Genomic DNA, 17196 nt, shown 5'->3' on the forward strand with positions numbered 1-17196 from the left:
CATTTGAAGCACGCCAGGTCAGCTGCTGCTCTCTCTGCTCCTCGGTCACCTCTGCTGGCCGGTCTCCCTCTCTGCTGCTGCTGCATGCGCGCCTCCATCACGTTGTCATCTGTTGCTGCAGCCCGCATCTTCTCTGTGTCCTCGTAGCTGCGTAGTTTTGTTTTAAACTCGGCAAAAGACATGGTCTCATCACGCTGTGTGACATGGACCGCAAATGGTTTGAAGGACTCAGGCAGCCCCTTCACAACCAAAGCTACCAGTAGTCCATCACTTAACGTTTCACCAACATTTCTCAACGCTGTGATTGCAGTCTCAGCGCGGATCACATACTCAGTCACACTTTCACTATCAGACTTTTGAAGTGATGTCAGTTCGGTATAAAGGCTGATTATACGTGGCTTTCCTTTACCTTGGTAATAGTCTCTCAAAATCTTCAGAGCTCCTCGCCCGTCGTCTCTCGCATTACCAGAGATAGACTTTTATCATCCAAAAAATGTATAAGTTCTGCATATGCCTCAGCATTCTTGGCTGCATCCACTAGCAGCTCCTCTGCGTCTTCCGTGTCGAGGTCATTTAAAACAACGTCTTTTAGGCCCTGCAGACGAAGGTGGCCCAAGAATTTCATCTCTCATAGTTCATAATTCTTTTCATCACTGTCAAATAGGAGCCGAGACCAGCGGCTTGCACCTGCGATTCTTCTACTCATGGTGCTAACAGCGTCTAATCATCACACGTGGTGGAAACACGCTAAACTGTCTCTGGATTACCCTGGGCCCATAACCTGTTGGCAAAGTAGGGCTATACAGCGGCACAGCATTGTGAATCCAGAAGTTAAAACATCAAGCACCGAATCCAAGGATGAAAGAATTTTAAAAAACGTGAATCGGAGACGCTCTGCCATTTCCCCTTTCACCAACACACAACTGCTCAGCTGCAGGTGCAAGGCCTTTTATTAAGCACGCCCACAAATGAAATCAGACAGCTGGCCTGTCAGTTAATCAGTCAGTCCTCAATTAACTGAAACAATCAATCATTAAACATTACATTACATTAAGTTTGCACATAAACACAAAATAACAAATAAACATTTAATAATTGGGAGCATCAGCTCAACACGGTTGCAGCCTTATTTTCAAGGTCTGGATGTGACCGAGGACGAGACACCTCCACCTGGACTAACGTTAGTATCCAGGATCCTTTATCTAGAGCTGGCGAGATATATTTCAGCTGCGCTTTGGAAAGCAGAGCTAGAGGGATAAACAAACATGGCAGCACACCGGTAAGGTAAGACAACACGTTTACATGTCGTTTTCTATATGTTCTCTGACATTTATCCTAACGATATGAGGCGGTCTTTGTGGAAAAAAAGCTTGTTTAGTGGACTAACTTTGCACTTGAAGGGATGCCTGTTCACTTACATTTTAACAGGTCTGACGCTACGGCTGTATCTAGGCTAACGGCTAACATGCTAACTATTATCTGTATGTCACTAGTCACTTGAACCAAATTTAGGACGACAGGAGACGGGTTGAAATAAACCGAAATTTCCCTTTAATAAGCAGTTACTTAATTAATGCCTATGTCATCAGGTAGCCCTTACCTAACCTTAAGTAAGGTATTACTTAACATTAGTAACCTGACAGAAACCTTAATAAATGTATAGGAGTGCCTCATAAGCATTACTTAACCATAGTTAACCATTACTGAATGCTTTTTGGACCCTTATTGTAAAGTGTAACACATGTATCCCTTCGGTAACACATTATAAATGCTTAACTGCCTCATCAGCATTACTTAACCATAGTTAACCATTACTGAATGCTTTTTGGACCCTTATTGTAAAGTGTAACACATGTATCCCTTAGATAACACTGTGCATTACTTAACCACTATTAGTTGAAATGTAGTTGAAGCAATCACAGATAAAAAATTTTACACATTTTATTTAAAACAGAATAAAACAGATTATCACAGATAACATCTCATCTCACACAGAGAGCTTTGAACAAACATGAACATCTCTTATTTAGTATCATGACAATATGGTGAGGGGGCATGAACATAGCAGCACAGTGTGTGTATGTGTGTGTTTATGCTGCAGAGCCCAGGCTGCCCTCTGTTTACCCTGCCTGGAAATGTCCGCTCCCTGTCGATCAGTCTTCCCGCTCAGTCAGTCTACCCGTCTTTCTATCTACCCAATCTGTCAATCTCCCTGTATGTCAGTCTACTTGTGTCAGTCTACCCCTGTCAGTTTCCACACTGTCTCCTCCCTTTCAGTCTCTCACTGACCCCCCCGTCAGTCTCCCCACTGCCTGTCTGTCTGTCTGTCTGTCTGTCTGTCTGTCAGTCTCCCCACTGTCTGTCTGTCTGAGTGTCTGTCTCCCCACTGTCTGTCTGTCTATCCCTGTCAGTCTCCCTGATGTCTCCCACCTGTCTGTCAGTCGCGCCCCCCCCAGGAATGACTTGGTTGGCCTTTGTAACCTCCTCGCATCTTTCTGCAAAGTCTGCCACCGTCCCCCCCTTTCTCCACCTGATCATATTCTTCTGGAGCAGCTATTGCGAGCTTGGCAATCGCTGCAGTCTTCACAATACTAAGTCTGTCTACTCCATACTTCTCGAAAGATTTGGCCATATTCTTCCCCGTCTGGAAAATGGCAAGGACCTCCTTGTACTTCACCACATCACCTGGTCCTCCAACGAATATAAACACATAAGAACAAGAAGGAATGTATCATTTGAATCATGAGATTGATGAGAAGAAAAAACACAATCATTGTATTATACTGTCAATGTTCAATGTTCCGCGGGACACACTGATCCCATATGTGACACCTCAACGCAGTATAGAAAGGGGTTTTCTGGCACAACTTCACCAACTCACAAGGTACATGGATAGTGAGGAAACACCATGACACACAGGGAATTAGCAAAGACTAAATTAGGAGAAAATGAGGGGGAAATGCTAAATAAAAATGGACACATTTGGGGTGAATAATTTTTGGAAATTAACATTGATTTAGACCGTACTGGTCCTTCTAGTACACCCCTCTATCAGCGTGTGATGAGTGATTGATCTACTTGTAGGGACAACAGACAGAACACATACAGCTCAAGCCAGCCAAGAAATACGCTTCACATACCCCGCTGGCAAGAGCGATGTTTACTTTTCTTCGCCTTTTTCTCCTTCTTATTCTTTCTCTTCTTCCCACTCTTCTTTCTCTTCCCTTTCCCCTTCTTCTTCCTCTTTCTGTCCGGCGATGAATCAGAACTCTCTGACGAATCAGAGCTGGATTCAGAGTCGTCCTCACTGTCGTCTTCACTGTCATGCTGCATCTCAGATGCCCCATCGCTTCATCATCACTGTCTTCTCTTCTGGACTGTTGAGCACCCTTGAGACTTGCCAAAGCTATGGATGCAAGGATTGATAGTTGATTACATCAGCTTGATTGCTTATTGTATACAAACACCTACAACAACAAACACAGCTATGACACAGCTTTTGCACCCACAGCGTACACACCCATCATTCTTTAACCCCCCGAGCATCCCTTAAAATTAATAATAATATTAATATACACTCTTTACCCTCATGTCCAAATTTGCCTCATTGACTACCCTCTCATAAAAGTGCAATAAAAATGTAATAAATAAATATTTATTCTCACCTTCACCAAATCTTTTCAACAACTTCAGACCTAGCCATAGATATAAAGTTTATTATAATTTTTAAATATTTTTTTACAACCCCTGTTTTTTTTTTTCAATGGGAAAATCACAAAATATGCAGTATTTTTCAAATATTAGGTTCAAAGTGGAATATTTGGGATGAAAATATTACAACATTGACTATTTCAATAATTGATAACATTGATTTTGATGCATTATTGTTTTTGGAACAATGAGAGTTCATTTAAAAAACTTACACTCTTTACCCTCATGTCCAAATTTGCCCCATTGACTCCCATTATAACCACATATTTTTGATATACTGTAATTCTTCTGATATACTGTAATTCTTCTGTAATTTTTTTCCATGAATACCTAATAAATCTAAGCCTCTACCTTCAAAATACAGGGAAAACAGGTTTTATGTCTGGTGACCCCCCCCCCCAAAACTAGCAGGGGCAGCAGAGATTCATCACATCAAGTTTCAGTGAAGGTTTGGATCTATTACCTTGCAAAATGCATAGCAATAATAAAGCTGAACACCATAAAATGGTCTTGGTATTTGTGTGTGAAAATTGATGTTTTTTCTTGATCAAAAGAAAGCCTCTGCTCACCTATTCGATGAGTGGAATAGCATGTTTATGCAGGTGCATAAACACAGACACAGTCTGTGTGTGTGTGTGTGTGTGTGTGTGTGGGGGCTCTGTTGATTTTTTTTTCTCTCAGCCACATTTACAGTCACTCTTTTATATCAGTTCTAATATACCAAGACCATTTTATTCAAATATCCTGAAAGTAGCCTAGAATCTTCACTCACCATCAGAGAGCTGAGTCCTGCAAATATCACGTTCTGATGTGACATCTCAAAGTTTTTCCTCCAGGAACTCAGCACGTGCTTTCCACTTGTCCCTCTACTTTCTCAGGGTGTCCATGGCAGCTTTGGCAGTTGGGGCCTCTGTAGTCTTATCACCTATTGAGAACAGAACATAGCAATTCCAAAATTATCTAAATTTGACTGGTTAAATTATGGTGTGTATCCCAGCTTCGTTCCCTAATGTTAACGTTAGCAGTAACGCTTTATTTGAAGGGCGATGAGACTGACATGACACATCATAGAGATGACAGAGCACATGAAGGAATCTTGATGAATGTTGTCATTAATGTTGTTATAAATACATCATTCCATGTTATTAGTGAAATTTAAGTTTACAGATACTGTATTATTACTTTCAGATTTGTGTGTAGTGTGATTCTCTAAATCTTCTTCTAAAATAAGGGTCTGAAATTTAAGTTTACTGATATGAAAGTAATAATTTCAAATGTGTTCTATCTTTTGCTGTATTATTTTTGTAAGGTAAAGGGGTGGGTGTTAGAGGGTGACACAGGAGTGGATTTTCACTCCTGTCCCATCCCACTCCCACAAAAATAATCCTGTCCCATCCCAATCCCATGATGACTAGTAAAATTGATTCCCACCCAAGGGATTCCCAAAAAAATGTCAGCCTCTACTAGGTGTAGGCCTGTAAGTATTAGCTTCTACACACCCTTTCGGTTACATGACTGAGAAGTCAGTCTTTGAAATGTACCAATATAAACTTCTTCTTCTCCATTATTGAAGTGTCACTCAGTCAAATATGACACCATCTTTTTGCAAAGACATTTTGTCAGAATGATGTATTTGCTATGACAGCTTGAATTGTGCAACTTTGCAAAAAAGTGTCATAAATTTAACATTAAGAGCTAACTGTTAAACGTAGTTAGATTAATCTTACCATGTTTTCCAGAAGAATTTCCTTTTTCTGCTTTTTTCTTCTCTGTGTTTAGCCTGGTCCTGTGAGGAGGCTAGATGTCAAGCTCATCCATCTTGAGACACGTCGTCCTTCTTCACCCTGGATGCTGCGTCTGAGCGGTCAGTGCACGCGAAGAAAAAGTTATGATGGGTACAAGCCAACTCGGAACTCAGGCTTTTCTGACCTCCTACTTTAAAAAATGCACCGACCAAATGTTGGTGCTCCCACTCGGGAAATTCAGAGACTTCTTGGAGAATCAGTTGTCTGACATCACACAACAATGTCTGGAACGCTTTGAAGACAGAAATGGGAGTTTTCAATGCGGAAATCCAGAGTTCCGAGTTTTCATGAACGCAGCATTAGCGCGCACCGGAACTCAGGAGTTATCGCGGGGAACAAGTCGAACTGCTTGCCTTGTAGGAGTAGAGTTTTCTGGCAGGACGGACAGTACTTTTAACAGGATAGCCCAACATTATATCCATAGCTGCACGGTTCATTTTAGGAGCACAACATGCGTGGGTTAAAGTTAGCAACCAAGTTGAGAGAGCTGACAGAAGGCAAAAAACCCCCACAAAGAAACACCTCAAACTAATTGAATGGCTCTACCCTATGGTCCACCCTAAAACACTGTTGGTTGGTTTTGCAAAACTGTATTTTTAAAACTCACAAAACGTTTCCACCCAGGCACCCACTTATTTTTACAAAATTGAGGCGGAACTTCCCCAGACAATCAATTTGAAATATTAGAGTCTGGAAACGAGACTTATTATAACCACATCACCAATGTGGAAAAATAAATGTGTAGTATATTCAATAATAATTAAAGATTCAATATGTAAAATTTGATCAGAATTTTGGGGTAAAACATTACAAAATCATTTACAATTATCAGAAATATGTTTAGAAAGAAGAGTTTAGATGTTATGTCAAAGACATTTACCAATTGAAGTTGCAAGAGGCACCAAATACAAGTGCAACAGTAAAAGTTGGGCGCAGTGCACGTATGCGGTCTCCAGCGGGGAGCAGGTTGAGGATTTTTATTTTAAAAGTTGGACCAGCACTCCTGCTCTATCCCACTCCAATTTCGCTCCGGGGCCATCCATGCCAGACCCACAAGCACTTTGTTTTCTAGCTGGATCTGCATGTTATAGAAAAGTATGTAATTGATTCAATTATAATTCAAATTGTGGGAGGGAAGAGACCCGAAACAAAACTCATACTGGACTCTGACGATGCCAGGTTTGGGTTTAAGTGTACAACGCTGCTTTTTTTTGGACAGGTCTGTGAGCAAGGAGCAAGGAAATTCTGACCTGCTTCACTTCCCTCACATGCTCTGGTCAACCGTCCACATGTGGAGATCTATACTGTATTTTTTAGCCTGGTATTTGGCTGTACTTTGTGTGTATAAAAAGAGTTCAAAACTGCAAGATCTAACCTCCGTCTGAGCGCCGATCAGCTGAGCCAAAGCACAATGGATGTGGCGCTGCACAGCTGTAGCAGCATGTGTGTATGTGTATAATAACATCAGCAAGCATCATCAAGAAAAAAACCCATCGTTGATCGTCCTCTCAATTGTAAAACTACATATTGCACCTTTAATGAAAATGAAGTTCCCCCTATTCCCGCTATCATTATTAATTTATTGGACACAATGTTAATAACCTCTTGTTTCTTGTTCTGTCATTTTTCCCAAAACATAGTATGGAAGGGGCAGGATGGCTGGGGGGCTGGAAGCGGAGGAAGTGGGTGTTCGGGATGCTGGGGGTGCAAAGAACTTGGAGGTGGCCAGGACAAAGACAGCCAGGGCAGCCCCCTCAAAGACGTCAGGGAAGCCGGTGCTTCGCTTGGTGGAGAAGAGGGGGAGGAGGGAACTGGTGCCACTCATAGCTCATCATGTCAAAAGGGGCTCATGTGTCATCAGTGATGAGTGGCGAGCCTATCGAAATGCTCTGCCGCAGCTGGGATACAGGCATTTCACAGTAAATCACAGTGTCTCTTATGTCAATGCTGAGACAGGGGCCCACACCCAGCACATCGAAAGGGCATGGAGGTCATATAAAGAGATAGTATGGAGATTAAGGGGAAACCGCACTGAGCAGCTGCTCATAGACCACCTTTATGTCATTGAGTGACACGCGTGGCTTGGAGGAAAGCATCGACATGGTCCGCTAGGCAGGCTACTCCATGACATGAGATTGAAATACAGGTAGACTAACAGGCAGTGGGGAGACTGACAAGACAGACAGACAGTGGGGAGACTGACAGACAGACAGGCAGTGGGGAGACTGACGGTGGGGTCAGTGAGAGACTGAAAGGGAGGAGACAGTGTGGAAACTGACAGGGGTAGACTGACACAAGTAGACTGACATACAGGGAGATTGACAGATTGGGTAGATAGACAGACGGGTAGACTGACTGAGCGGGAAGACTGATCGACAGGGAGCGGACATTTCCAGGCAGGGTAAACAGAGGGCAGCCTGGGCTCTGCAGCATAAACACACACATATACACACTGTGCTGCTATGTTCATGCCTCCTCACCATATTTTCATGATACTAAATAAGAGATGTTCATGTTCGTTCAAAGCTCTCCTCTGTGTGAGTTGAGATGTTATCTGTGATAATCTGTTTTATTCTGTTTTAAATAAAATGTGTAAAATTCTTTATATGTGATTGCTACATGCGTTACACTTTACAATAAGGGTCCAAAAAGCATTCAGTAATGGTTAACTATGGTTAAGTAATGCTGATGAGGCAGTTAAGCATTTATAACGTGTTACCTAAGGGATACATGTGTTACACTTTACAGTAAGGGTCCTAAAAGCATTCAGTAATGGTTAACTATGGTTAAGTAATGCTTATGAGGCAGTTAAGCATTTATAATGTGTTACCGAAGGGATACATGTGTTACACTTTACAATAAGGGTCCAAAAAGCATTCAGTAATGGTTAACTATGGTTAAGTAATGCTTATGAGGCACTCCTATACATTTATTAAGGTTTCTGTCAGGTTACTAATGTTAAGCAATACCTTACTTAAGGTTAGGTCAGGGCTACCTGATGACATACACAGCACAGCATTAGTAAAGGATTACTTAAGACTCTAAATAATTGTTTATCAATGCCCATCCATCTAACATGTACACCATTAGTGAATGATTAGTAGATGTATTAGGTAGCTGTTACTTAATGCTTATTCACTCCAAATAAACACCTTTAGTAAATGATTACTAGAGACATTATTAACTTTTTACTAATATATTAAGTAATGTATTAATTAATGCTAAGTAATGCATACATAAGTATAACTAATTACATTATGTAACTTTTACTAATGTGTAATAATGTATTAATTAACTGAGCAGTAGGCATTAATTAACTGCTTATTAATGCATTTACTAATATGTTAATTAATGTTAAGTAATACTTTATAATGGTTATTTAAATATTATTAAACTGTTAATTAATGCATAATAATGCATTAATTAACGTTAATTAAGGGACCCTTATTGTAAAGTGTTACCAAGTATGGTAGTAAAACCTCTATCCGCAATGTGTTTTTTGAGATTAGACGCTGAAGTCTTGTAAGCTGATATCACCGTAGAGGTCATACAAAGTTTGCACTGCATCTGGACGCTGTCTCCTTTTCTCCCTCTGTACATGAACAATTCCTCCAGGTACGGCCACGGCACTCGTCCTCCATCTTTTCTTCATCATTTTCACTGTTGACAGCATTGTCCTCTGTCTCCATTTTGGCTTCTTTGTCTCCAAATCTTAGTCTCTACTCCGCTGTGTAGGTATGTTACTGCCAGACACTTGTGCCTGCTGCAGCAGAGTTGTCCTTTCCTTAAGTCATAGATTAATTGGCGTGGTCATGATAGGACAGCCTTATTGGCTACTAAGATACAAATGAAAGGTTTGAATATTAAATTAATTGTGGGCGTACTAAGTAGCGACTTATGATTTTAAAAGTAGCGAAGTAGATTACATGGTGTAAATTGTACTCAAGTATGAGTAAAATTACACACTTGAAAAAAATACTCATAAAAGTACAAGCACCCAAAAAAATTACTTAAAAAACTACTACTTAATTACAGTAACGTGAGTTTTTGTAATTCGTTACTCCCACCCCTGGTAGAAACCGGAAGGACTTTCTACTTCTCACGATAGAACATCGCGAGACCTCCTCCCCTGCCAGAGTCATGCAGTTGACAGTTATAAATAAATCCGGGGGGAGTGGATACATTAAGTGGAGTAAAATCATTAGGCAGTTGCCACGTTTCTGTTAAACAGAGAAAATCAAGCTTATGGTCCGTGATATTGTAAGATGCTGTATGAGCTGACCCTTGCTCGTGAGTGAGCGGATGTGTAACGGTCTGAAACTGGCACTGGTGTTATCATGCTTGTGAGATGAGGGGGCAGAGGCACTCAGTTTTATGTAGGAGAGGTTATTTTTATTTACAGCTTTGAAAGTGGACTGAGGACGGAAGGGTCTGACAGTTACAGTGGTTGCAATGGGGAAAGCAGCAGCAGAGGGGTGTAGTGACAGCAGTGGCCTCTAGGGGGAGTAGATGGAGACAGTAGTATACTGAGAAGGCACAGGAGAAGAGGGAGGGACCTGTGCATGTGAGTGGGTGAGGTGAGTAAACAGCCAGTGATGTGGGTGTGATTGGACAGCGTGCTGCAGGTTGGCTTTTCACATGGAGCTGTCGAGTCTGTTTGGATGGATACCGTCGGGTTTTAACAAGGATTGGCAATTCCAGAACAAGTTGAAATTATCTATGAAGCCTACACTGAGTGCCCCGCAGACAGGCTTGAGCCAGGTATGGAGCTGGAGGGCTCTGCTGAACTTTTCTATCCCACAGCTGTGAGGAGAGAGTGGTCCACTGATGAAGATGGATTTGCTGGTGCTGGTTAGGAACTGTAGGAGTTGTCTGAACTGTGATTTGGTCACCTCAGGGTGTCGAAGGGACGAATCATTAATTCCAGTGTGAACAATAATCCTGTGGATGGAGGACGGCAATGTGTTTAGCAGATCTGGGAGTTTTTGCAGGAAGACTGGGACTGTGGCTCCGGGTAAACAATGCGTTACGGCATTAAAAAAGCGGATGTGTCGTGTTATTGAGTCCCCAATAATTAAAGGGGGCGAGGGGATGCTGAATGTGGGGTCTCATGGCTGGATGAGGTGGGAGAAGCGGCCAGTGGAGGAGACTTCACCAGAGGCGATGAAGTGGCTGGAGAGGGACAGGCAGAGAGGGGGGCGGGAGCGTGCTGCGGTGCTGGTGTAAGAAGTGGCATGGAGCGGACAGTCTTGCGGAGAGAGGATCGCTCATGTATGGCGATAGAGGGCCTCGGAGGTGACGTTAAGCCGTGACACCCCTGGGACGGAGATGGAGAAAGAGGGGGAGGACACTTGGGGCCCTCATCAACAGGAGGAAAACCGAGGGGTGCAAACTTATTCTCCAGCTGGATGTTGTGATGAGGCACGTGGGAGGAGTGCCTCCCTGTCCTGCCAAGAGCAGGGACCAGGCACCAGGGCTCTGGGTCTGATGGAGTGGAAATGGTCAGGGCCCTGGGCTTGGCCCCCTGTCATATCCAGGAGTTGTCAGAAACGGTGTCTGGAAGGGGGTCAGCAGCGGCGACAGCTGGCACCGGAGGAGGAGCAGCTTCAGCGGTCTCAGGAGCAGTACCGGAGGGAGCTGCATCAGAGCCAGAAGCACAGAGGGAGGCAGATTGTGCAGGGCCGAAGGTGATGATATCCATTAACATCTCTTGATGTCCGCTTCACGGATCTGATACAGGGTGGATATTCGTCCCTCCAGTTCTGTGATCCTCTCGGTGAAGCGGGAGCAGCTGACACAGCTGGAGGGTGAGGTAAGCAGAGCCATGTTGTGTGTGTGGTGTGTGGTACCTGGGGGAGAAGGATGGAGAGAGGAGGCCAGTACACAGGCTAAAGGTGCACAGTTTTATGGTAGCTTAGAGATTAAGCATAGGAGCCAGCAGAGAGGGCATGGGCACTTACACGCAGGGGCTCCGATCAGACCCCACAGTGTTGGAGTGGTATTAGCTGCGGTGATCCACAGAAAGAGTGACAGAGCAGTAGCCCAGAACTGGGCCCGCTGCAGAGATCAGGCTTCAGTGTAAAGGCAGAAACTCGACACCCGGTATAATCCTCAACAGATGAGCTTCGAATAGTAGATAAAACAAGCCGGTGGTGACAGCAGGGAGGCCTGCAGTGGTTCTCACAGTACAGAGAGCGCAATGTAGTCAGCTGACAAAAATTTTCCCACGCTGTCAATGCAGGTCCGGTCGTGTTAATGACCGGATATTAACATGACCGGACAGTGTTTTTTTCCGGTAAACATACACGTAACATCCGCCCTGCCCCCTATCCAATCAGAAACCTTCCCTGCCCCAAACCTTGCGCAGACCCGAATAATCTGGCTATGAGTAATGCAAATGGCCCAAATGGGACGGCACTAAGCATGCATTTGTAAATATCACTGCACGCAACTGGATAACACTACGACCAATAAGAACAATACACGGGGTGAAGTATCCAGAGCTTAGCTACCAGCGGAGCTAACTGGCAGATTAGACTCTTGCCATATCCGGTCGGCAAAACAGCAAAAACGTCCATCTTGCAAAGAAAAGATTCGAGCGCCATCTTCTATTCCTCTTTTAGAGAAAAAGCCAAGTTTAACACGTTTATTGTAGCAGCCAAAGCCGTTTCAAACAACTGGTGTTCATCCGTAACCATCTTGCAGTGTTTACTGACTGATTCCGGACTTCGTCGTTGCAGCGCTGTCGTCATCTGTTTAGCTCGTTTCTGGCCCGCCTATATCAGACACACCGATGTGATTGGTGCAGCTTGGCTCCAAGGGCATGGGTAATGAGCATCATTACTGACTGTCAGAGTGACTCGCTGAGCAAATTCAAATTGTGCTCTTGCGAGAACTCTGGATTTCCAGGATAGTGTAAACCCTCATTCGGAATGAATATTTCCCATGTAAACTACCTGGAAAAACTTTAATTCCGAATGATTTCATTCAGATTTATTTCATTCTGAATGAGAAGCCATCATGTAACCATACCCAGTTTGGTAGGAGTTTTACATAGTTCCTTCAGTGTTTTGAGACAATGCTTACTTCCTATATCACATACACAGAATTGGCTTCATGTATTAGGTTGTGATAGAGTAAGATTACACCATGCTATGTATGTCACTGAATAAAAAATAGCCAAGGATATATAGTATATAGTTATTGACTGGGGTGTTTATGCCCCTTTTTATATCTTTCAGATTGATAATGTTGCTTCATTGGATGCTCTGCAAGAATGTATCATAAGACACAGCACAATGTGTGCTCACGTGCTGACGTATTGTGGTAAGCGTGTTGTGTCATTTCCGGTGTTTTCTGTGACAGCGTCTCTGTGCTGCTCTAGTGAATTCTACTAGCCTGCTTTCTGCTTTTCTCACTTCAGTTGCTTAACATCTAATTCAAGTCTTAACCCACACTAGTTCTGTTTAAGCACTTATAGCTCTCCTCCTTTTTACGACTTTCTTGCTAATCTCTTAGCTGCTGTCTGCATGTTATTAACCTTGTTAGCTACATTAGCTTAGCGATGGCTTCTCCTAGAGTGCCAAAGTCATGCCCCTTCTGGTGAAGCTCATGGGACCTTAGATCGGAAAAAATATGAATGGCAGTGAATGAGGAGAGAAATATTATCTTTTGGTCCCATTTGAGTTGTGACATGAAATCCAAATATGTCGTTAATGAATTTAAAACATAAATTTTAAGGTCAAGAAAGTCATACTTTGTGGTAAAACTGTTGAGATATAAGCTTTTGAAAAAAATGTAATTAGTAAAACTACACAGCTTGGCCTTCCCGCTGAAATTCCACTGTTTTATGATTAATCAATTTATGATTGAAGATGTCTGTGTGTTTTGTGTCAGGTTGCAGTCACTCCAAGCTGCAGGAAGCGAGCAAAAGCTATGATGTCACATACGCGACCTCCTGCTGTGTACTCTTGAGTCTTTCTAATTAAAAAGCTTATATCTCAACAGTAGGGTGACCATATTCTAATTTCCAAAAAAGAGGACACTCGGCCCGGCCACGACATAGCCTACTTAAATGATACTCGCAGTTTACTCAAAGATGCCTTATAATTTCAATATATTTAAAATTTATATGTATGGATAGAAAATTCAGTTACATTACAAAATAATATCTCTCAAAGACAGAAATTCAGATAGGCCCCTAGGGACAGATAGGGACACATACACACACTAGAGTGTGGTGATCCAAGCCCGACGGTACCCGATGGGTCGGGCCGGGTTTGGTCAAAAATGTAGCTATAAATTGTATTTGGGCTCGGGTTTGTTTCGGTCAGCTTTCAGTGAAAATGTAGTGTAAAAATAAATAAAATCCTATTGTCTGTCCTGTTTATTGCTTGGGCACTGTTATTTACGTGACAACACCTGAACTTAACACACACAGTCACACAGTGGCTGTTTGTTTCTACCTCTCTCCTCGCTGGAAGTCTCGGACCTCCAGCCGCCCGCCTCCACCTTGATTAAACGCTGAAAATAAAATAAAAGAGGGAGACAAGTTTTTCCTATTTTATCTTATTTTGTTTTATTTCTCCCTCTCCTCTCGCTGGAAGCATCGGACCTCCCGCCTCCCGCTCCCATCTCAAACATGGAGGTCTTCCTCTCCGCTGAGCACCCATGGCACATGCCCGGCCTGTTAAATAGCCTGTAACCACTGTGAGACACAAACTCAGTGCTTTGGTCATTAAATAATGTCGGGCTTGGTTCGGGTTCGAACAGAAATATGCGGCCCGTGCCGCACTCTAACACAAACACACACACACAAACACACGGAAAACCAGACATTATCATCAGTTTATAAAAACCCCTGCGGACGCCCCGGACAGGACGTGAAAAGTGGACATGTCTGGGCAAAAGAGGACGTTTGGTCAGCCTACTCAACAGTTTTACCACAAAGTATGACTTTCTTGACCTTAAAATTTCTGTTTTAAATTCATTAACAACATATTTAGACTTCATGTCGCAACTCAAACGGGAACAAAAGATAATATTGCTCTACCCATTCACTGCCATTCATATTTTTTCCGATCTAAGGTCCCATGAGCTGTACCAGAAGGGGCGTGACTTCAGCACTCTATTCAAAACCCTGACAACCCAGAGTTGAGATCAGGACTCAGAGTCACAGTCCTATACGCTTCTCTGAGCTTCTAGTGCAGTTACCCACCCATAGCTTTATACAAACAGTGTCTGTCCCCCAACCAATTATCCAAATCCAAAATTAAACAAAGAGGAGTTGTGCATAACAACCTCATAAAAATTAAAACCTCTTCTGTGACAGAAAGACAAAACAGAATTAAATGCGGACTGTTAAATATCAGGTCTCTATCATCGAAAGCAGTGTTAATAAACAACTTAATATCAGATAATCATATTGATTTACTCAGTCTTACTGAAACTTGGCTGTGTCAAGATGAATAAGTTAGTCTAAATGAATCCACTCCTCCCAGTCATAATAATACCCACATTCCTCAAGGCAGCGGCCGAGGAGGGGGAGTTGCAGCCATTTTTAACTCTCTGTCTGTTAATCAGTCCTAAACCTAAACTAGATTATAATTCATTTGAAAGCCTTGTTCTTAGTCTTTTACGTCCGACCTGGAAAACCTCGCAGCCACTTTTATTTGTTATAGTGTAGCGTGCTCCTGGCCCGTATTCTGTATTTGTATCTGAATTCTCAGAGTTTTTATCCAGTTTAGTTCTTAAATCGGATAAAGTGATTATTGTAGGCGATTTTAACATTCACGCTGACGTTGATAATGACTCCCTGGCTACCGCATTTATCTCATTATTAGACTCCATTGGCTTCAGTCAGGGTGTACATAAACCCACTCACTGTTTTAACCATACCCTCAATCTAGTTCTGACGTATGGAATTGAAATTGATAACCTAACAGTCTTTCCACAGAATCCCTCGCTATCGGATCATTATTTGATTACTTTTGATTTCTTTTTACTCGATTACACGCCACTCAGCAACAGTTACTATACTAGATGTTTATCAGATAGTGCTGTCGCAAAATTTAAGGAAATGATTCCTCCGTCGTTAAATTTAATACCATGTCCTTCATTAACAGAGGTTTCCCATACCGACTTTAACCAATCTTGAATTGATCATTTTGTCGACAGTGCTGTAGGCTCGCTGCGAACAACACTCGAATCTGTATCACCTTTTTAAAAGAAGTTAACAAAGCAAAGAAAGTTCGCTCCTTGGTATAACTCTCAAACCCGTAAATTAAAACAAATATCGCGAAAATTTGAACGGAATTGGTGATTAACCAAACTGGAAGAATCTCGTCTAATCTGGACAGTCTCAAAACATAGAGGGGCCTCCGCAATGCCAGAGCAAACTATTACTCATCTTTAATAGAAGAAAATAACAACAACCCCAGGTTTCTTTTCAGCATTGTAGCCAGGCTAACTGACAGTCACAGCTCTATTAAGCCTTGTTTTCCTTTAGCCCCAGGCAGTAATGATTTTATGAGCTTTTTTAATGACAAAATTCTAACTATTAGAGGCAAAATCCATGACCTGTCCTCAGATAGTACGTATCTGCCCTCAAACACAGCTGTAAGACCTAATATATATTTAGATTGCTTCTCCCCAATTTCTCTTCAAGAATTGACCGCAGTGATTTCTTCATCTAAATCATCAACGTGTCTCTTAGACCCCATCCCAACTAGGCTACTTAAGGAAGTCTTACCTTTAGTTAACACTCACTTATTAGACATGATCAATATATCTTTATTAACAGGCTATGTACCACAGTCTTTTAAGGTAGCTGTAATTACTCTTCTAAAGAAGCTGTTAGGTGTTAGCCAACTATAGACCAATATCTAATCTTCCCTTTCTTTCAAGGATCCTTGAGAAAGTAGTCACAGACCAAATTCTGCTACAGAGACTGGAACACTTAATTGGCCTAAAAGGTTCTGCACTAAGCTGGTTTAAATCGTATGTATCCGATCGTTTTCAGTTTGTTAATGTTCACGATGAATAATCCTTATGTACTAAAGATTGTTTTGGAGTTCCGCAAGGTTCTGTGCTCGGACCAATCCTATTTACTCTACATATGCTTCCTTTAGGTAACATCATTAGAAATCACTCTGTAAATTTCCATTGGTATGCGGATGATACACAGTTGTATTTATTGATGAAGGCAGAAGAAAGTAATCAATTAACTAAACCTCATAACTGCCTTAAAGACATAAAAACCTGGATAAGCACCAATTTCCTGATGTTAAATTCACACAAAACTGAAGTTATTGTTCTTGGCCCCAAACAACTCAGAGACTCTTTATCTGATGACATAGTTTCTCTAGATGGCATTGCTCTGGCCTCTAGCACTACCGTAAGAAACCTTTGAGTAATATTTGATTCAAGATTTGTCTCATTCATTCTCATTTAAAACAAACCTCACGGTCTGCATTTTTTCATCTGCGTAATATTGCGAAAATTAGGCCTATCCTGACCCGAAAAGATGCAGAAAAATTGGTCCACGCTTTTGTTACCTCAAGGTTGGATTACTGTAACTCTCTATTATCAGGTAGCTCTAGTAAGTCCTTAAAAACTCTCCAGCTAATTCAGAATGCAGCAGCACATGTACTAACAGGAACTAAGAAACGTGATCATATTT

The 17196-nt window shown here is 42.1% G+C and overlaps 1 long non-coding RNA gene across 1 annotated transcript; it reads right to left on the reverse strand.

Annotated features, from left to right (window-relative positions):
- Window positions 1-3165: 3165 nt before the first annotated feature.
- Window positions 3166-7753, reverse strand: LOC125897430 (uncharacterized). Its single transcript, XR_007450420.1, has 3 exons — window positions 5439-7753; window positions 4484-4636; window positions 3166-3406 (listed from the first exon to the last, which is right to left on the reverse strand). It is a non-coding gene; the product is annotated as an uncharacterized LOC125897430 (long non-coding RNA).
- Window positions 7754-17196: the final 9443 nt, after the last annotated feature.

Source organism: Epinephelus fuscoguttatus, linkage group LG11, assembly GCF_011397635.1.
Source record: "Epinephelus fuscoguttatus linkage group LG11, E.fuscoguttatus.final_Chr_v1".
Taxonomy (NCBI): domain Eukaryota; kingdom Metazoa; phylum Chordata; class Actinopteri; order Perciformes; family Serranidae; genus Epinephelus; species Epinephelus fuscoguttatus.